Source organism: Balaenoptera physalus (assembly GCF_965194825.1).
Source record: "Balaenoptera physalus genome assembly, chromosome: 12".
NCBI classification, from domain to species: Eukaryota; Metazoa; Chordata; class Mammalia; order Artiodactyla; family Balaenopteridae; genus Balaenoptera; species Balaenoptera physalus.
Window position 1 is genome coordinate 63,266,715 of NC_138897.1, and position 22,255 is coordinate 63,288,969.

General features: G+C 39.8%; 1 protein-coding gene and 1 pseudogene across 4 annotated transcripts in view; one reads left to right on the forward strand and one right to left on the reverse strand.

The window, feature by feature from the left end:
* Positions 1-1,754, reverse strand: part of AKAIN1 (A-kinase anchor inhibitor 1) — a 79,152-nt gene extending 77,398 nt beyond the window's left edge. For 2 of the 3 annotated variants that reach the window (XR_014252107.1, XR_014252109.1), the window contains exon 1: positions 1,520-1,754. The gene's annotated coding sequence lies outside the window, so the exon portion shown is untranslated. The other variant, XR_014252108.1, reaches the window with a different exon arrangement.
* Positions 1,755-1,805: 51 nt separating this feature from the next.
* LOC309640247 (protein LDOC1 pseudogene) lies at positions 1,806-3,940 on the forward strand (annotated as a pseudogene). Its single transcript has one exon. The product of its transcript is annotated as a protein LDOC1 pseudogene (transcript).
* The last annotated feature ends 18,315 nt before the right edge of the window (positions 3,941-22,255 follow it).

Genomic DNA, 22,255 nt, shown 5'->3' on the forward strand with positions numbered 1-22,255 from the left:
GTCTGTTCTTACAAAAAAATCAACAAAATTGACAGACAAACTTTAACTAGACTGAGAAAGAAAAAAGAAGATGCAAATAACTAAAATCAGAAATGAAAATGGGGACATTACAACCATCTTTACACAAATAAAAGAATGCCATGAATAATTGTTCACCAATAAATTAAATGAAATTGAAAAATGTCCTAGAAACACACAAATTACCGAAACTGACTCAAGAAGAAATAGAAAAACTGCACTGACCTATAACAAGAGATTAAATCAGTGATTAAAAAACAACAACAAAAAACTAGAACTCCCAGCACAGAAAAGCTCTGGACCAGATGACGTATCATATATCTGGCAACATGGTTTTCTTAAAAATGTATACTGTAACATATGATATGTGCATAAGAATGTATGCGGTATTATTAGTTAGTGGAAAGCACATCCTCAGTGTTTTGAGCTGATTGCCCAGTCTTGTATTTGGGTTCATAAATTTTGTATTTCTTATATTGAGGACAAACTAAGAGTTCATTTTGGCTCTGAAACTTTAAATGACATTTGGATACTCTCTGTAGCTCCAGAGAAATTCCGTAAGTTATACTGACTCAGTAAATGGCTTTCTTTTTTTAGATGAACTGAATATGATGACATGTTATCTTTTTCCTTGGCAAAATAATAATAATTTCTAGCTAAAAAGGAACAGAAGAACACTACATGTTTTCAGATTAAGCCCGAGATCTGAAATGCAGTCTCAGTTAAGCTAGGCATTCATCCTCTGTGCTTTCCAAACTTCCCTTTAGATAACTAATGTGTTAAAAATGTAAAGCATTTCTTTTATAGTTCCTGTTTTCTTTCATTTTTAATAAATTTTATTGTTTTTATTGTAAAATCAATAGTCACTTCAAAAATGCAGACATATAAAATAAAAATTTTACCACCTAAAGATAACCACTTTTTTGTTATATGACTTTCTTCTTTCTTGAGGTACATATATTTTAAATAACTGATCTCAAGCACTTTTGTACTTTGTTTTTGAAAGTGTTTTAGCACAATTTATGACCTGCAGCTTTATTAGGAAACATTATTTTATTAATACAAACTAGTCTCCAACAGTAAAATACCAAATAAAAGAACATCGATCAAAAGCCAGAATCAAAACCTACCATCTCCATGTAAATGACAAACGGAGGATTCTGGCAAAAAGTATCACTTCTCATTTCTAAAAAGTCAAAAATTATATTCTTAAACGTAAATGTAACTACTCATCAAGATATGTTATTTGGGTTTCTTAGTCACTGAACCACACAGCAATACCCCCTCCTGAAATTTCCTCCCCACAGTTTCACCTCGGGTGGTTCTGGCATGGGAGGGTCCTCGGGGTCAATCTTTGAGCGTCTCAAATATGGAAACAGTGGGACATTGCTTAAGTCCCAGAGCCTGAGAGTGGTTCTTGGTAGACAACGTGCTTACCGACTCGCTGGTTGCAGACACACACACACAGACACACACACACAAAGGCTGACGTTTTCTTTACCTAGCGCGTCACACTGATGGAAAAAATAGGAGAATTGTTAGATAGGAAGGAGGTCAGAGCAGAGCCTAATTACAGTAGAGAAGCAGAGCTCACAGCCAGCGCCAGTAAACGGTGGCTGAATTGGACCAGACGGAATCTGTTCCTCTCATTCATATAAATACAGATGGCGTTCAGCTCAACAGGGCCTCTTCCAATCTACAGACCCTGACGCCACCTTAAGTTTAAGTTCATCCTCAATCACCTGGCACTCAGGAAGCCTTCACCAACGTACCACCGACTTTGTAGCCAGAGTAAATTTGTATACTCTCTGGGCTGCTTGTGTCCTCAGGAAAACAAAAACAAACAAACAAACCAAAAACCCAGCATGGGCTTCACAGAGTCAGGAGGCTTAGATGAGATAGGATAAGGCGTCTGGCACCTGGGAGGCACTCGGATAGGAGATGCTCCTTGTTCCGTCAAGTTGGAAGCCCCAAGGGATGGTCTACTCTGCAGGCACAGAGGGCTTTATTAGAACTGCCTCCTCGAGGCTGTGAAGCCTTGAGCGTAACATGCAAACAGCCAGGAATATGGAACTTCAAAAAACTCTACGACTGCTTCGCAGCTCGGCAGGAGCGGGAGAAGCTTCAGCTACCCAGTGACGCGCGATCCCCGAGCAGACAGCTTCCCCTTTAAGCACCTGCGCGTCGGCCGCGGAGGGAGCCCACCGGAAGTCGCGGAGGGATCCCACCGGAAGACGATGAGCGCAGCCACGGCGTCAGATTCTTCCGCCGAGCGCGGCGCTGCGTCCCTCGGCTCGGCCCCCAGTCTACTCCAAAGTTCCTCTCTGGCCGCCGCCCGTCTGCTTCAGGCCTCCCGGATGCTGGTTTTCCGGCCAATAGTCCCGGCGACGCTGCCTGCCGGCGCTCGGGCATAAGCCCGGCCTGGACCGCGGAGGGCGGACGCGCGCCGCCGGGACCCCAGGGACCCGCCCCCGAGACCCCCGGGATCCGCCCCCGAGCGACACGCACTTCCGACGGCGCGGCGGCGGGGACGGAACCCGGCGGGCGGTGATGGACGCGCTGGCAGTCATGATGCAGGACCTCCTGACCCAGAACCGTGCGCTGCGCAGGGAGAACAAAGAGCTCATGGACCAGGTGCGGCGGCTCCTGTGCGAGAAAGCCAACCTGCTGGCCCAGGTGCGCCCGCCCGCCTGCCCGGTGGTTTTTCCCGAGACGTTCAAAGGCGACTCCGCCCGGCTTCCCGAGTTTTTGATCCAAGCGGCGTCTTACATGAGGTTCTTTGAGGCCAGGTTCTCGAACGACATCCTCAAGGTGGCGTTTTTAATCAGCCGCCTCAGTGGGCCGGCCGAGGAGTGGGTTGTCCCCTACATCGAGAGGGAGAGCCCTATCCTGGCGCATTACGAGGGCTTCGTGGACGCGCTGAAGCGGGCCTTTGGCAGGAACGGGTAGGAAACGGCAGGGCTGCGAGCCCCACGGACCGGGTCATGCTTGGCCGTGACTCACAAAGAGCTCTCCAGTCCCCACCTGCTGGGCCCAACCCTTGCGAGGAAGCTCCGCTGCCTTTGCACTCGGCCCAGCAACGCGGCCACTGGCGGGGGACCTGTTAGCAATTGAACGGACCACCCCGAATCGCGCCCCTGCCACCTGCCGTCTCTGAAAACTGCTGCTGCCCGCCCTGGACGATCTGTGCCAGCCTGGGAAGTGCCTGAGCTTGTCACACGCCCGGGGACACCGATTTGGAGACCTCAGGTCCGGAGACAGCTGCCAGGGTTCGCGTGGCTGGCAGACAAATATTGACACTCCTGCCCCAGGAACCTGTTTTTCACATACTTCGTTTCTGTTCTGAAACCACAACAGGCTCAGAGACTGTGCCTTTTATCAGAAAAGTCCAGGCGCTGAACAGTACATGGAAAACGTATTTACTTTTAAAATGTAAATATGTATCTTTACAGCACCATATATTGGGGACTGTACTTGGGGTTACAGGAGAAACAGATGAATAAGACCAAATGTATATCTCCACAGGAACACAATTGTGAGAAAAAATTCTAAGTGCATATTCTGATGTCTGGTAAAATAATGCTTTCACGTGCAGAGAATGGCATATTTGCTTCTTGTTTTATGGCCTTTTCACATCACAGTTTTAAAATACATGTTAAAAACGTGCAGCTTACAAAGGAGGCAGAAAACCCAACTTGAGCAATTTCTGTGTTTGCTCCTGAATCTGGCAAAGATGGTATTTTTAAAGATGGGTGCAACTTGTAGCAAAAAGAAGGGGGGCAGGGAATGGTGCATTCTTTGAGCTGTATTCACTCACCTTTATTCCCCTGTATTAAATGACTTGGCTGCTTCCTTTTTTGTAAATTACAGTTTTGGTCTCAGTTTTTCTTTTGTAATTAAAGGCATTACTTGATCATTAAAATTTGGTTCAGAATTCTGTGATTCTCTTAGGGCCAAAAAAGGGGAAGAAAAAGGAAGGTCTGAGCCCTCATGTCAAACAAAGTAGTTCTTGAAATCCTCTCAGGACCAAAATCTATAGCTGCCTTTCCTTACATGTCCATGGGTTTTGTCATTCTGGTGGCCAATATAGTCTCACTGAAATAGCTTGAATTCTAGTTACATCTTCATACTAAGAAAAACTCATCACTGCCCCCTTGATGGACAGTTCACATACCTAAGGACTGAACTGAAAATCTCTAATTATATTTTTGCACGATTTTATTAAAAGACAGGTTATAGCACTCTAAAATATGACACAAATGAACATATCTATGAAACAGACTCAGACATAAAGAACAGACTTGTGGTTGCAAAGGGGGAGGGGGTCAGGGAGGAAAGGATTGGGAGTTTGGAATTAGATGCAAACTAGTATATATAGGATGGATAAACAACAAGGTCTTACTGTATAGCACAGGGAACTATATTCAATATCCTGTGATAAACCATAATGGAAAATAGTATGAAAAAATAGTATATCTGAGTCCCTTTGCTGTACAGCAGAAATTGACAACATTGTAAATCAACTATACTTCAATAAAATAAATTTTTAAAAAATAAAATTATTTCCTTGCCATAAAAACTCAGACACAAAGGTCCTTCATATACCTATTTCGCCATGTGGGGACGAGCCAAAATACTACTTGACCACTAAACGACACCCCACAACCTTATGCTCTTCACCCAGTTAATGCTCATTTTGTGCACATGTCAATACACTGTTTAATTCTGCAACTATAACTATAAATGAACTACAATAAAGTTTTTTTTAAAGACAGGTTATAGCAATTATTTTATCATTGCCAGTTAGCATTGTAAGAGTTTATAAGAGACTGACCCCTAACACGACTTCTTATAAACCATACTTTTGTGGTACATATGTACTAACAAAATTAATTGATTCTTGGTCCTATTGGCTGTCAATTTCAGAGCAGTGTTTTTCCCACAGTAAAAAAAACCTGCAGGATATAGCACCCCCCAAAATTTCAGTAAACCTCACAAGAGCACATTTGATAGGGTACAAAAACTTGCTAATGAAAGATCAGCATCAACATTGAAGAAGTCAAATAGAGCATAACTCAGAAGTCAAGATATCTCATACTTAATTTTCTATAGCTATTTTTTTTTAAGGGTATCAGATCTCCACCAAAAGGAAAAAATGAGGAAAGTATACAAGTCTTGCTTACAGTTACACAGAGAGACGGGAGGAGGGAGAGAAGGTCACTTACTGGTCAGTGACCTCCACATCATTCCATCTCTGAAATAAGGTCATAACAGATGATGAGTAGTTCATTGCTTTCTTTAGTCTTCTGCTGAATGGTCTCTGGGGAATGTTCCTCATCTGGCCCTTTATCAGGCTTACCTAGAAGGCCAACAGGCCACCGGGGCCTTTCCTCTGGACCCAAGCGATTTCCTTCTCTTCCAGATTGAGGACCTCTTCTGTGTGGGCCTTTAATGTTTGGTATCTTTGGCCTTCCATTCCACTTCTTAATTTGTAATCCTCAGCACACTTCTTCAGCCATTCTTCATTCATGAGATAGCCCTCAGTCACCTCCTGCTTCTCAAATTTCTTGAAAAGTTCAGAGAAATATGCTTCATGGAATTTGTCTGTAGTAAGTTGACCTTTTTCTTTCTGACTTTCTAGATTTCAGCTTTGGCAAGCTTATTCTGTTTCTGTACCTTCTCCATCACCTGGGTACATCCCTAAAAATCCGATCGTAATTTTCCCCATCTCCGAGCATTTCGCATGGAGCGCCTCATACTTGCTTTTCAATTTAAGGTTCTCCATCTGCATGGCTTTAACTGCAACCTCCAGGTCCTTCTGGGTAAACTGCAGTACATCCATGAATGGGACCAGTGGGCAGGAAAAGGTCCATAGCCTGAGGACACAAGGGGGGAGAGTCCATCACAGGGATACCCAGACCTCCTAAGACAGCAAATGCCACCAGCCTCACTTTAGGTGGTCTTCCTCAGGAAGGCTTGGCATCATGAATGTTGTCTATTTCAGTGGCCACAGAAACCAGTTTATTAGGGCTGTCTTTCAGAAGTGGGTCAAAGGAGGTATAAAGGACTTTTCTCAAAGCAAACTCTTTAGATGAGGACGTTCCAGACTACTCCAAATTCTCCACATCAGCCCCCATGCCTAGAACTATAGCTGGGGCTCTGGAGCGCTCTTCTTGGGGGTCCATGGTAGGCTCTGGCCCGTGCTGAGAAAGGAGAGCAGGGCTCACTGTCCCGACTGCTTATGTGAACCCATGCCCCCAAAGAACCCACTACCTGCTGCTCTGAATCTCCTCTGAGGGTGTGTTTCTTATCCTCAAGTGATTCCAATTTGCATCCCAAATGGAGAAGCACTGAGAAAGGACAGATTTTGTCCCCCAGCAGAAAGCCAGGTGAACTTAAGAAAGGGTTCATGCAAAAAAAAATTGCACAGTTGTCTATAGTTTCTCTTGAGTTTGGCTTGTATGGCTTTACCTGATTTGGGCATTTTGTGATTTTCCAGAAAACCAGGCAACTCTCATATATTCAATTAAGGAATGCACTTGAGAGCCAGATGAGCATATTTTTTCATAATGCTTTTGCTTTTATTTCTATTATGCAAGTTGTTACGATTTGACTGTCTACCCTAAACCAAGGTTCATCTAATATCTTTATTTCAGACATCTTAATCTCTTGCTAACTAAGTGAAGGTAATGTATTAGCAGAGCAGTGACTACCTCTGTAATGCAAACTGCAGATAACTATTAATTCAAGTTCAGTGAAATCCTTCATCTTCCCTAAATCCTTTTCAAGTGGCCTGCTGTCAACAGTTCTCTACAGTGATTCTCAAGCTTTAGGGAGCGTAAGCCTTGCCTGAGGGATTTGTTAAAAAACACAGATTGCCCGGCCCTAACTCTAGAGTTTCAGATTGAGTGGGTCTGGGTTGGGACCTGAGAATCTGCATTTCTAACCGAAGTTCCTAGGTGATGCTGATGCTGTTGGTGTAAGGGTAAAATAAATTAGAAATGAGAAAAATATCTCGTTCTCCCTGGTGCAAAGGAAAAGAGAGCATTTACTTTAGAAAACTTGCCCTTGTGGGCTCTTTCTCTGCCTTTTGAAATGTATGGAGATCGTTTTAAAGGCTAAATAAGCCTCTTTCCCATTTTACAATCCAGGAATTTCTCTTTGAAAGGGGACCCGGAGCCATCACATAGAACTGGAACCATCAAGCAGATAGCACCCCTTCCTCCCAGTTTCCTGGGAGTATAAGAGCCTAACTTCAGCAGGTACCTGTCTCCAAATACAAACCTACCTTCTGTCATAAAGATATGAGAAATTTATTTTTCCCTTATTTGAAGGCAGTTAGTCCTCTTATTTGAGAATCAGTTACCCTTTATCTTGAAAACGTGGAGGTAATTGGTTTCATCTGCCTGGTTATGTAAATGGGTGCCATTTCTTTTTGTCTTTGCTATCTATCCCCTTAGTGGCTTTTCTGTGATTCACGTTACGTTCTGGTTTAATGCTTATTCAAAATAAAACCCTTTTGTTTCTGTCTTTGTGAAGAGGTTTTCTAGGTTGACAAGGCATTTTGTTTTTAATTATATTTTCCCGACATTGGTCAGGGCTACACTTTGAGAACCACTGCACAACATGAACTTACCTGTAGAATTTTACATTTCTCTCTAGAACTTTACCTTATTGGTTTCAGCCTGTGGCATTTTAGATCTTTGACTTTTTCAGTTTTGATTCTGTCATCCTCCTTACTTAATATCATCTACAAAATTGAGAAATTTATGTTTTCCAAACCATTGGTAAGTTCAGAAAAGAGGCAGCAAAGGTCCCTGTTAACATGCAGTGCTTACATTATTAATCACCAGACAACTCTCTATCATGTTATGTGCTGGTACTGCGGACACAGCTATGAACAAGACAGTCCTGATTCTCCAGGAGCTTACGACTGGGAAGATAAAGAAACAGGCCATTATAATGCAGGATTGCAGCAAGGAGGGGACAAGAAGAGCGGGCCGTGGTAGCATGAAGTGGCGCCCCTAAGGGAGCCTTGGGGGGTGTTAAGGACTGAATGTTTGTGTTCCTCCAAAATGCATATGTTAAATCCTAACCCCCAACGTGCTGGTATTGGGAGCTGGAGCTTGCGGGGAGGTAACGAGATCCTGAGGGTGGGGCCTGCATAACCCGCATTAGAGCCCTTAGAAGAAAAGACGGGAGAGCTTGCTTCCTCTCTCTGCTCTCTGCCATGTGAAGATACAGGAAGATGGCCATCTGTAAACCAGGATGCAGGCCCTCACCAGGCCCGGGATCTGCCAGCACCTTGATCTTGAACTTCTAATAGACTTGGAGACCACGTCGGCCTGCATACATCTCCTCTGGATTTTAGGCAGCTGGGGCCTGGATTGCATTAATCTAATGAGAAAGGAAAGGGTTTTGGTTTAAGGTGGAGGCAACGGAAGTGGAGAGAGGAGGACAGATTTGAGGTATGTTTTGGAGACAGAAATGGCAGGCCCTACAGATAAATGGATGTGGGAAGTATTTCTTCCTCTCCCCCCAGTCAGGAATATTGCAGATTCCATTTCCATTTTTCTACATCCCCTGTTTTGTTCCTCTCCAAGAGAGGAGGAGAGAATAAAGTGATTGGTCCGAGTTCACTAGTCTTTGGACATCCTTTTCCTTGTAGATGGGTCTGGAGACACTCCCCTTGTGCGCAGGCAGAGCTGGTCCTCTGGTTCCTATTGTCGCTCTGCAGTTTGGCACTATGACAACACACCCCTGACTACATCCCTTCTTACTCCCTTCCAGCCCATTGTCCACACAGGTCATGGTTACTTTTTAAAATTTCCCCAAGTAGTTCATCTGATTTACCTGAAGAGACTTGGAAGTCTATTTTCAGCCTGCAACAACATGGATGTTAGTAAGAAGCGTTTCCAGTCAACTTTCTGCTTCGCCTTGATGCAGAAATTATGCCATTTTTATGACATAATATTATCCACACTTCACGTTTTCCTCACTGGCCTCTGTTTTTTGACATTACCCCTTTGTCCGGTGACTGTAAATATCTGCATCAAAATATAAAGCCACACAGAATCTCCAGAATCTCTCATTGAAAAATGAGAAAAGAAGAGGTTGATAGAGATATTTTCCATTTCTGAAAGGCTTATTAAAAATAAAACCCCCCAAATCCATTACAAGTTATGAAAAATGCATTGACTGACCTTTGAAGTTCAAGCAAGCTCCAGAAGAGCAGGATAATTAAAGAAGACAAGCAAAACGTCCAAGAAAATATATGAAGCTTGAATAATCAGCATGTTTAAAATAAATAATTTATCTTTATGAGTTATTGATGATCTTATAATTCATGAATGCTAAGAAAAACATAACAAGGAGTGATTTGTAAAAGGTCATCAAAACCAAGTAAGAACAAAACCAGCTCATTTCTTATCTTGCAACTGATTAAAGTTCTAAAAGGGAAGGAAAAAAAGCAAAACAGGGGTGTGGGATGGGTAACAGAAAGGGGTCTGTACTTGGTTGCATAATGTCTCCCCCAAATTTTTGTCCACCCAAGAACTCAGGATGTGACCTTATACAGAAATAGGATCTTTGCAGATTTAATTAGTTAAGTTAAATTGAGGTCATGTTGGATTAGGATAGGTCCTAAATACAGTAAGACTGGTGTCCTTATAAGGGGAGAGGATGCAGAGAGAGCCACAGACACACCCAGGGAAGAAAGGCGCGTGGCAACAGAGGCAGAGATTGAGCAATGCAGGGGCAGGTCAAGGATGCCAAGGATTACTGGCCTCCACCAGAAGCTGGGAGAGACGCATGGGAACCTCAGAGGGAGCATGGCCCTACTGAAACCTTGATTGAGGCCCCCAGAACTTCAGGAGAATAGATTTCTGTTCTTTTAAGCCACCCAGTTTGTGGTATTTTGTTATGGCAGCCCTAGTACACTAATACAGAAAAAAAGAAAGAAAGGAAGGGAGGGAGGGAGAGAGAAGTGGAGGGAAGAGGGGAGGGGAGAGGGGAAGGAATGAAGGAAGAAGGAGGGAAAAAATTAGTACGGATTTCAGAAAGTAAATAATGCCTTAAAGAAAAGAACATGGAGGGACTTCCCTGGTGGTCCAGTGCTTAGGACTCCATGTTTCCCTGGTCGGGGAACTAAGATCCCACAAGCCACGCGGTGCAGCCAAAAAAACCAAAACAGACAAACAAAAAACATGGAAAGATCGTAATTTGTGGGTCTCTCCCCTCCCCTTGCAAAGTCATTAAACTAATCTGACCATCGTGAAGGACTAACGGTCAAATTCTGACATATTTTCTACTTCTACGGAGGCCTCAACAGACAGAACTCGGTCTCAGCTTCTCTCTCCCCAAACTCCCCAAATCCCCTGCAGGGCTCCCCCTAGAATCTGGTCTGCCTGCCTCTGACCCACTCAAGACTGAAGGACATCTTACATCAAGAGACCCCGAACAGCCCGGGCACCAGGCCTCCGAATGCCCATCTCTGTGAGTTGGTCCTCAAGACCAGACCCTATTGTTCAGTTTATCTGACTACCCAGCCCGGTTCCCAAATCTCTCTCTCAGCCTAGGTCCTGTCCTGCTGTGAAACGACCAGGTTTGGGTAGATACATGGTACTTGCCAGATTCCTCCCTGGGAGGGGTTAATATTGTAGACTTGGTCAGAACTTCATTTATATGCATAATTTCCTTGAATAGAACAAATGTATGGTAGCGTAGAAAACCTATGACATGAACATCTGGACACGTAAAAATGTATGAGAGCCATAGTCTTCATTTTTAATAAACTACCAATGCCATTTCGAAATTGTGAATTAGCTTCAGGTTCTCAGATGTACAGCTTTCATACTTAAAGGGATTAAACACAGACACACACACACACACACACACACACACACACACACACACACACACACTCCCTTTTAACAGACTTACGTGGGCCTAGAAGAGAGAGTGTAATTGCAAACAATATGGTTTGTTTATGTAATAATAACAACAAAGATTAACTGAGAACTGAACAGTTGTCACCATGATAATGGCCTTAGCCCATAGAGAGGCAAGTTCAGAATGAAGTATTCTTGAAGGTACAAATCACAGTTTTTAATGCTGAAACTCACTGTGCAAAAACTAAGTGGCAGCAGGATCAGCCCATGCTCTGGATGTTTCAAAGTAGCCGCCTCTACTTTTTTTCATGGCACTTAACTTCTTGCCTTGTTAAATAGTAGCTGAATGAGTGATTACATTATGTTTCTTTCCTCCCACTCCAGACTTGTATCCACTTTGTATCCACTTTCCCACAAATATTCAGAGCTTGAGCTTCCCTTGTGTGTTTAATGACTGACTGACAGTTCATTTGAGAAAGAGAGTAGGGGGTGGAGGGTTAGAGTGGATCAGTAAATATAAGTGTGTGTGTATCTCTTTATATCAGCTCTTGCTAATTCCTTCCTAGCCAATATGGTAGTGATTCTCATATTCAAGTATTATACATGTATCTTTTCAAAATTAAAAAAAAAAAAAAGATTCTCACCTATCCCTGAGGCTGGCTTCAATTATCAGAATGTCACTTAAACATATACAAATTAAACCAACTCTAAATCCTTATATGAGTTAAATCTTTGTAGCTTTTACACACTGTTAAAATTACAAATTAAATACAAACCAAATTTCAAAACCAATAAAATTCAAATGAATGAGTTAAAACTAAATTATGGATGTGCCTTGCTGAAAAGAAATGACTCCTTCACAACCTGAATATGGTACTAATGATAATGGCACTCTATATGCCCTGTAGACTCATGGCTAGTGGGCTACTTTCTAGAACATTTACATATTTCTGCCTCTATCAGTTGAATTTTATGCCTGCTGAGAGCTGGATTCCTCTATCCTCAGACATATTTATGCCAGTCATATTTTTAATCTAAATATGTAATTCAGTTAAATATTTCACAAACTGATAAATCATTGTGAGAAGAAAGAGGTTTGCTTCTATAAAAAGAAATCTGTTAGATGCCTTCAAAAAATTGAATAGCTAAATTATGTTATGCACAGGTGAGACAAATATAAAATATTGGCTAAAAAAATTCCAAAAATCTAAGCAATAATCATGGTTTCAGAGTGGGTTTAAGTTCTCTCTCTATTTTAAAGAAACAGTATTACGGTTATGAATTATTTACGCTATGACAATCTAATCACTGAACCTCTTGACCCTGTATCAAAGGCAGGTTAAAAAATGTACATTTAAGTGGTTTACATATAAATCTTTAAGGTACATGTTACTTTACCAATGTTTTTCATTAAGTGACCAGTCTTTTATTTGCTCAGTGCCATTTGCAAGAATGCAACTCTTACATACTAAATCTACCTTCATCCTTTTCTTATTATTCCATTCATTGTAGTAGCAGAATTTTCTGGTATCTGTGCAATCCTAAACACAAATAAAAACTGTGGAACCTGCAAGTGACTGGCAGTTACTTCTTATTTATCAGGGCACCTTCCAAAAAATATTGGGCATTACTTTTTTTATTATTATAAAAATAAAGCCAATATTTAAAATTTCTTGTAGAAAATATGCAGTAGTATTATGTATATGAATTATTATGGGTAAAATGTTAATGACATTTTTCATTCCCAAGTAAAAATATTTTTAGTAGGATCCTTCTAAATGAGAAAGTCTCTTAGAAGATAAAAGCAGTCTCCAGGAAACCACTGAAAAGTTTATCCCACCATGTTTAAGTGACTTCCACAAAATTTTAGAGTGAGTCTGACACCATACAGATAAGGCAAGCAATAGACTGAAAAGGGAAGATTTTTATCTTCAAAGAAAAGGATCAAATTCTTACTGGTTTCTTCAGTTTTATCTTGAAAAACTGAAGTTATCTCTATACCTCCTATACCTGCTAGTGTAAGTGTTAAAAGAAATTGTATGAAACTGGTAGAAGTATAAATAATATCACCCTTCCGAGATGCAATTTGGCAGTTGGTAACAAAGTTTATAATTTTCTATGTATCTAGAGCCAACAAGACCACCTCTTAAGACCCATCTGAGGGACATATCCTGTGCTCAGAGATGTGAACAAATATTTGGTCAGAATGGTGTACTTTAGGCACACAAAAAAGTTAAACATAGTGTAAAAAAAAAAAGTGTAAAAATAAAAGCTTGAACAAATAAACTATGGTAACACCCAAATACTGGAATGCTACACAAAAATAAAAATTATACTGTGCAAGAATAGTATTGTTACTGAAAAATGTTTTTATATGCTGCTTAATGAAAGAAGCATGGTTAAAAACAGGATGTATAACATGATTCAATGTTTATTTAAATATATTTATAAATATAGAAAAATGTCTGGAAGGGCATACACAAAAATGTCAAGAGAAATTTACACAGTTCTAGGATTATCTAGGGAATATACTGTAATGGACAAAACAGACCAAATTCTGATTATAATGGAGTTTGTATTCCATGGGGGAAAGACAGAAAATAAACAAAATAGTAAATTTACAATAGTAAGATATAGCATGTCATAAGACAAGGAGTACAATGGATAGTGAATGCCTAGGTGGAGGTAGGGGGGTTGCTATCTGTATAAAGTGGTTAAGACTTCACTGATAAGGTAACATTTGAGTAGTGACCTAAAGGACCTCAGGAACGTGATGGAAGGGACATTAGAGTTTCTATTTTAAAAGATCCTTCTGGGGACTTTCCTGGTGGTGCAGTGGTTAAGATTCCGCCTGCCAGTGCAGGGGACACGGGTTCGATCCCTGGTCCGGGAAGATCCCACATGCCGCAGAGCAGCTAAGCCTGTGCGCCACAACTACTGAGCCTGCGCTCTAGACCCCGCGAGCCACAACTACTGAGCCCACGCGCCACAACCGCTGAAGCCCGCGTGCCTAGAGCCGGTGCTCCACAACAAGAGAAGCCACCGCCCTGAGAAGCCTGCGCACCGCAATGAGGAGTAGCTCCCGCTCGCCACAACTAGAGGAAGCCCCTGTGCAGCAACGAAGACCTAACACAGTGAAAAAAAATAAAATAAATAAATTTATTTTAAAAATATAAAAGATCCTTCTGGCTGTTAAGTTTAGCCTGGACTGTAGTGGAATGGGGCAAGGGCAGAAACAGGAGGCCTGTGCAATATTTTGACAAGAGATAACGGTAGCTTAGAACTAGGGTAGTCAGATGCTGGCTCCAGTTTGAAGGCTGGACCAGTAGGAGTTGCTGGTGGTTAGCATGTGGAATGGCCGTGGGATGCCAAGGAAAAGGTTTTATAGCCTCGACAGCTGCCAGGATGGGGTTGCCATTTAGTGAGACAGGAAAGAACGTGTGGGGAGCAGATCTGAGGGTCAAGTCAGGAGTCTGGTTTTGGATTTGTTATGTCCGAGATGCCTACCAGAAGTCAATATGGAGACCACATATGATGAAGTTAGTATGTGGAAAGGCTTCCCTCCAAGAGCCTTCCCTCACCCCAAGTTTGAATTAAGCGCTCTTTCCCTGTGGGGCGCCACCCGCCCCCACCCCACTCCCACCCTCCTCTGGCACGAGATTGTAACTGTTTATGTTTCTTTCTCCACCCACTAGACTGTGAGGATTCTCACTGCTTCCCCAGCACCTCCTACAAGACCTGGCTTGTGGGGCTTCCCTGGTGGCGCAGCGGTTGAGAGTCTGCCTGCCAATGCAGGGGACACGGGTTCGAGCCCTGGTCTGGGAGGATCCCACATGCCGCGTAGCAACTGGGCACGTGAGCCACAACTACTGAGCCTGCGCGTCTGGAGCCTGTGCTCCGCAACAAGAGAGGCCGCGATAGTGAGAGGCCGCGCACCGCGATGAAGAGTGGCCCCCGCTTGCCTCAACTAGAGAAAGCCCTCGCACAGAACCGAAGATCCAACACAGCCAAAAATAAATAAATAAATAAATAATAATTAAAAAAAAAAAAAAAACACGGCTTGTAATAAAGCACAATAAGTCTCAAATGGGGGTTTAAAAAGCAGAGAGAGAACCGAAGCCTGTGAACATCATCATATGTAAGTTTTACCAATAGGATAAATATCTTCTATATTTCATTTAGAAAGATCCTACTAAAATAGTTTTACTTGGGAATGAAAAATGTCATTAACATTTTAATAGCTTATTGGAGTCTCCTAGTTGTGTGCTTATTTCTCCCCAGGCTTCACAAACTAAAGGTCTACAACCAAAGTACAAAATCTGAATGTCCTCACGTTACTCTGGTTTAAAGGAAAGACATTAGAACTTCCGATTTACTGACTGACTCCACAGGCTGCCACCGACAGACAGGCCTCGGCACATTTCTGCCAAATCCTAATTAAGATCTACTTGTAACCTCCTTAAGAAGTTTCATATTAAAATAGTAATTGAGACTTCTGGCTATACATGACAGATGAACAAATGTATTTTCTTAATTTACCATCCCAAAATGCTACTAAGTGACAATAAAGAGATTTTTTTAAAAATATGCTCCTGAGGGGGTAAAATAAGAAGCCTCTGGATTTTGGGACACCAGCTGAAGGTGGGGATTCAGAGAACAAGGAGACTAAAGGGAGTTCATACATACTGATATTCTTCAGCCTTCTTCTCCTTCAGATTCCCAGAATTTCCTCCCAAACAGGAGATTTGAAAATATTCTTTGTATGTCTGACCATCTCAAATGGAAGGATCTGAAGATGCTGACATCAGGTGATAATTAACAAGCATCCCAGTCAGGTCACCACACAGTGAAGCCTCTCCCATGGGCTCAGGGATTCCCATCAGCTTTTATAACATACTTTTAGAAATGAGATGACAAAGAAGTATCACCAGTCATCTGAGGAATGTCTCTAACATAAAGAGAGAAACCAAGGCAAGCAAACAAACAAATAGAAAAAAGCAACCTGGAGGAAACAGATGATTGATGCAGGGAGAACATTAAAAAACAAATTACCATTAGTATCTTCAGAAAAATTAAGATTTTGCAACCATAAAACAAGAACAGAATGTTATGAAAAGAGAGCCGGTGGGAGGCAATTGAAAAATAAAACAAACCTTATGGAAATTAAAATTGTGGTAGACAATGGCCAAACCTGAAACAATTTGAGTAACAAAATAATGATAGCATTGGCTTATATCTCACAGAATAAAATAAATATTCATGAGTTGTGATAAAAAAATAATTGAATAAATAATTGGAGGAGAAGGGACATCTCTTCCTTATAAAAGTATTCAAATGAACCCATCTAGGAAGAATGAGGAAAACAGAAAAACCACTATTAGAACAGCATAGTAATAACTATTGTAGGCAATTTCCACCAAAGGTGAACGCTAAAATTAGTGACCAAACATTTGAGGGGAAATAGGATGTTTATGTATTCTCAAAGTACCACTTACAAGATATTAATTAAAAAGGGCAAAATAGTAACTTTATAGTTGAGAAATCTCACAAAAACTAGATCACTCAAGTAAGGTAAACACCACCAGAAATAAGACATAGCAACAACAGGAACCCCCTGATATGAGTCACAGAGAAAGACATATCACTTCTGTGGTATTCTTGCCCTAAATGCACAACCTCAATGTAATCATAAGAAAGTATCAGACAGACTCAAACTGAGATACATTCTACAAAAATAACACAGTAGTCCTATCCAAAAGTATCAAGGTCATGAACGACAAGGAAAGAATGAGAAACCATCACAGATTGGAGAAAATTAAGGAGATATAACAAATAATTGCAGTGTGATATCCTGGACTTGATCCATTAAAAGAAATAGGACATTAATTAGTGAGAAGAAAAAAACCCAAAACTGGTGAAGTCCAAACTTAAGTTTGTAATTAATAGAATTGTTCCAGTGTTAATTTCTTAGTTTTGATTATTACATTATGGTCGAGTAAGATATTTACATTAGGGAAAGTTTGCTGGGGTATATGGAGACTCTCTGTACTCATTTGGCAACATTTCTGTAAATCTAAAACTATATCAAACAAAAAGCTTTCTTTTAAACTTAGTATAAATGTTGGAAATATAACGTTAAAGAAATCTCTCAGAAATCAGATGAAGAGGACAAAGAGATGGAAAATAAGAAATAAACAAGAAATTTAGAAGACTTGTCTAGGAAAACTGGACAAAAAGAAAAAACAAAGATAAGGAATCATACATAAAATAAGAAAACTTTCCAGGCCTGAAAGACATAGTTCCCAGATTGAAAGGACCCACCAGTTTGCAGTACAAAGACCCACACCAGGAAACATCATCCTATTTCATTCAGAACATGGGGCTGAAGAGAAGATTCTTCAAGCTTTAAAGAGAGAAAAATATATGGGCCCCACGTAAAGGGTCAGAAATCAGAACTGCTTTAGACTTCTCCAGATACTTCAAAATTGTAAGATAGATTATACGTTCTTTACTATCTACTTATTCATATTTTTACCCTGAAAGCAGATGTGAGGTTTCTAGAGGAGAAATCAAAGTTGTTATTACTTAGCACCAGTTCCCTATACCTAGTACCCTACAGGTGACATGATGGGAGCCAGGTGTCACTCTGCACACAGGTCTGCCTGAAATGATGAATCTGGGAGTTTATATAGACCCCAAAACTGCCCCTTCCCTCCTGAGAGAAGCAGAGAAATTTTGCTCCCTAGTTATTAACAATCTTTCGGAATGTAAATGACTGGCTCCGGGATCTGTGGTTCAACACCTTTGAAATGTAAACACATTGGGAGATAAGTCTCTAAGAATCCTGGCAGGTCTCTGGCTATTCAATTACCCTTCAGCTTCCCAGGCTAGTTTTTCAACCCAGGTGTCATAAAAAGTTTGCTCAGAAAACTCTGTGCAAAAACATGAATTTTTCACTTCCTGGCAGATTGTTTTCCAACCTACAATTCAATCCCCAGCCCAACCATCAATACGCGTGAAGGTAAAACGGATCTCACAAAGTTCACTCCTATTCTCTCCTCAGACTGAGCACGTGCTCCTCCACCAAAGCAAGAGAATAAATCAAAAGACAGCATGGGATCCAGGAATACTTTTTAGAGTAAGATTTGTGTTTCTTTTAGATGCATCTCCAAAGTCTGAGAATGTCCTTAAAATAAGAGAAGGAAAGCCCAGGTTTAGTGGCATTACATCAAGTGTGATTTGAATGATTCTACCAGGAGTTGTGACAGTGTGGGTGGAATCATCCATATCCCCCTTATTTTGAAGTGGCACAAACTTAAGTGATGTTCACCAGCTTCCGAACACCCCTCTCCTATTACCTCTCATAGGTATTGAGGAACTTGGACCTTGGGATCACCTTTGGTGCCCATTTGGAGTTAGAAGGCAGGCAATTCAAGTAATTACCTTAAAAATGCCTGAAGGATCATCAAAAGGAATACAAACAACAAATGTTGGTGAGGATGTGGAGAAAAGGGAGCCCCTGTACACTGCTGATGGGAATGTAAATTGGTGCAGCTACTGTGGAAAACAGTGTAGGGGTCCCTCAAAAAACTAAAAATAGAACTACCATATGACCCAGCATTTCCACTCCTAGTTATATATCCAAAAAAACCCCAAAACACTCATTTGAAGAGACTCATGCATCCCAGTGTTCATAGCAGCGTTACTTACAATTGGCAAGATATGGAAGCAAACTAAGTGTCCATCAAAAGATGACTGGATAGAGAAGATTATATATATATATATATATATATATATATATATATATATATATATATATATAAAATGGAATACTACTCAGTCACAAAAAAAGGAAATTTTGCCATTTGCAACAAACATGGATGGACTTAGATTGTATTATGCTACGTGAAATAAGTCAGACAGAGACTGACAAATACTGTGTGATACCACTTACATGTAGAATCTAAAAAATACAACAAACTAGTGAATATAACAAAAAAGAAACAGATTCACAGATATAGAGAACAAATTAGTGGTTACCAGTGGGGAGAGGGAAGGGGGTAGGGGCAACATAGGTACAGGGGATTAAGATATACAAACTATTATGTATAAAATAAGCTACAGTGATATATTATACAATACAGGGAATATAGCCAATATTTTATAATAACTATAAATGGAGCATAACCTTTAAAAATTGTGAATCACTATATTGTACACCTGTAACATATAATATTGTACATCAACTATACTTCAACAAAACAAACAAAAAATGCCTAAAGGGTATTATCCCAACTAATTAAATAATTACAGAACAATAGACTTGAATCCTGAAATAAACTTAAAGATCATCTAATACAACCCCTCCTTTAAATCAAGGACTCAGGAGGATAAAATTAGTTACTCAAAGTTCACATAGCAAATTTAAGGCAGAGAGGAGACTGAAAGCCAGGAGTCCCATCTTTTCATTGATAGATAGGAAAATAACAATAAAATACAGTGTTCATCATGTGTAGAAACCTTCCATAGATTATTTCACTTAATTCTCATATTATTATTGTCCCCTTTTATAGGTAAGAAAACATAAAATTAGAAAGGTTCAAGTATTTGTCCAAGGCCACTGAGTGAGTGGTGGAACCAAAATTCACACGCAGCTAGTCTAAATACAGGGCCCACACTCCAAATTACTGTAATGGATGGTGTCACTCATAGAAATATTATCAAAGTTTTTCAGTTGGAAAAAAAAAACCCACAAAATTAATTTTAGAGATTTTACAGTCATAAGTGAAGTGCACAGCTAAAAATTCAGTTACTATAGAACAAGAGTAGAATGGATACTGGAAGATAACTAGTAGACAGCCATACACAGTAAAAACAAAAAAACAACAAATTTTAGGAACTTGGGAGTCTTAAATCAAATCTTAGTCTTTTATATTAGGAAGTTTTAAGAAGAGCCAAAAGTTTTATATAAACTAAATAGACAGTATACATACTTAGTATTCTACTTCAGGCTGCTTATAATTCAGACATTAATGTATCTTACATTACCAGAATCAAAGAACCTAGGTTTGAGCCCATTTAAAAAATTTTTGTCTGTAAAATGACAATAATATCTATCTCAAAATACTGTGAACTAGTTAAAAAAATGTAAACTGTAGAGCCTTCTGTAGATGTCAGATATTAATTAGCATAAGTCTAGTTCTACCCTATCTCCAAAGTTAAATTGTTTTCTGTGCATTATTAACATATCGCTTAAAAAATGAAAGCAATACACTAATAGTTGGGAACTTTAACACCCCACTCTCAACAATGGATAGATTATACAGATAGAGAATCAATAAGGATACAATGGATTTGAACCACACTAGAGACCAAATGAACCTAACAGTCATATATAGAACATTTTAATATAAAACAACAACAGCAAAATACAGATTCTTCTCAAGTGCCCATGGAACATTTTCTAGGGTAGATCATAGGCTAATATACAAAACAAGTCTTAGCAAGTTCAAAAAGATGGAAATCATAACAAGTACCTTCTCTGACCAAAGTGGCATGAAACTAGGAATCAATAACAAGAGGAAAACTAGAAAATTCGGAAACACAATGGAACTGGAAACCAGAACTTACAGGATGCAGCAGAAACAGGTCTAAGAGGGAAGTTCATAGCAATAAACACCTACATTAAGAAACAAGAAAGATCCCAAATAAACAACCGAACTCTACACTTTAAGGAACTACAAGAAGAAGAACAAACTGAGCTCAAAGTTAGCAGAATGAAGGAAATAATAGAGATTAGAGCAGAAATAAATATAGAACAGAAAAACAATAGAAAAGATTAACCAAACTAAGAGTTGGTCCTCTGAAAAGATAAACAAAATTGTCAAACACTTAGCTAGACTAACCAAGGGAAAAAAAGAGAGGACTGAAATCAACAAAATTATAATTGAAAAAAAAGTAACATTACAACTGATACCACAGAAATACAAAGGATCATAAGAAGCTACTACAAACAACTATCTGCCAACAAGCTGAACAACCCAGAAGAAATGTAAAAATGGAAACATTCTTAGAAACATATAAATTACCAAGGCTGAATCAGGAAGAAACAAAAAATCTGAATAGATCAATTACTAGTAGGGAGAAATTTAAAAATGGAAAAATCTTAGAAACATACAAAATACCAAGGCTTAATCAGGAAGAAATAGAAAATCTGAATAAATCAATTACTAGTTGGGAGATTGAATCAGTAACCAAAAATCTCCCAAAGAAGAGAAGATCCCAGCATCAGATGGTTTCACTGGTGAATTCTACCAAAATTTAGAAAGAATTAACACCATCTTTCTCAAATTCTTCCCAAAAAATCAAAGAGGATGGAATACTCCCAAACTCATTTTATGAGGCCAGCATCATCCTGTAACCCAAGCCAGATAATGACACTACTATCCCTGACAAATATAGATGCAAAAATCCTCAACAAAATAAATAATAGCAAACTGAATTCAGCAGCACATAAAAAGGTTCACCGTGATCAAGTGAGATTTATCCCTGGGATGCAAGAATGGTTCCTCATATACAAATCAATCAATGTGACACATCACATTAATAGAATGAAAGAAACGAATCAGATGATCATCTCAATAGACACAGAAAAAGCATTTGACAAAATTCAACATCTGTTCATGATAAAAACACTTAAAGGTAGGCATAGAAGGAACATATCTCAACATAATAAAGGCCATATATGACAAGCCCACAGCTAACATCATACTCAATCGTTAAAATTTGAAAGCTTTTCCTCTAAGATCAGGAACAAGATGAGGGTGCCCACTCTCACCACTCCTATTCAACATAGTGCTGGAAGTCCTAGCTAGAGCAATTAGGCAATAAAAAGAAATAAAAGGGATCAAAATTTAAAAGGAAGAAGTAAAACTGTCTCTATTTACAGATGACATGATTTTATGTACAGAAAACTCTAAAGATTCCACCAAAACACTGTTAGATCTAATCAATAAATTCAATAAAGTTGCAGCATACAAAATTAACATGCAAAAATCAGTAGTGTTTCTATACATTAACAATGAAGTATCTGAAATGAAAAAAATTTAAAAATTGACCCTATTTACAATAGCATCAAAAACAATAAAATGCCTAGGGATAAATTTAACCAAGGAGGTGAAAGATCTTTACTCTGAAAACTATAAGACATTGATGAAAGAAATCAAAGAAGACACAAGTAAATGGAAAGCTATCCCATGTTCACGGATTGGAAGAAATAATATTGTTAAAAGGTCAATACTAGCTAAAGCCATCTATAGATTCAATGCAATACCTATTAAGATTCCAAT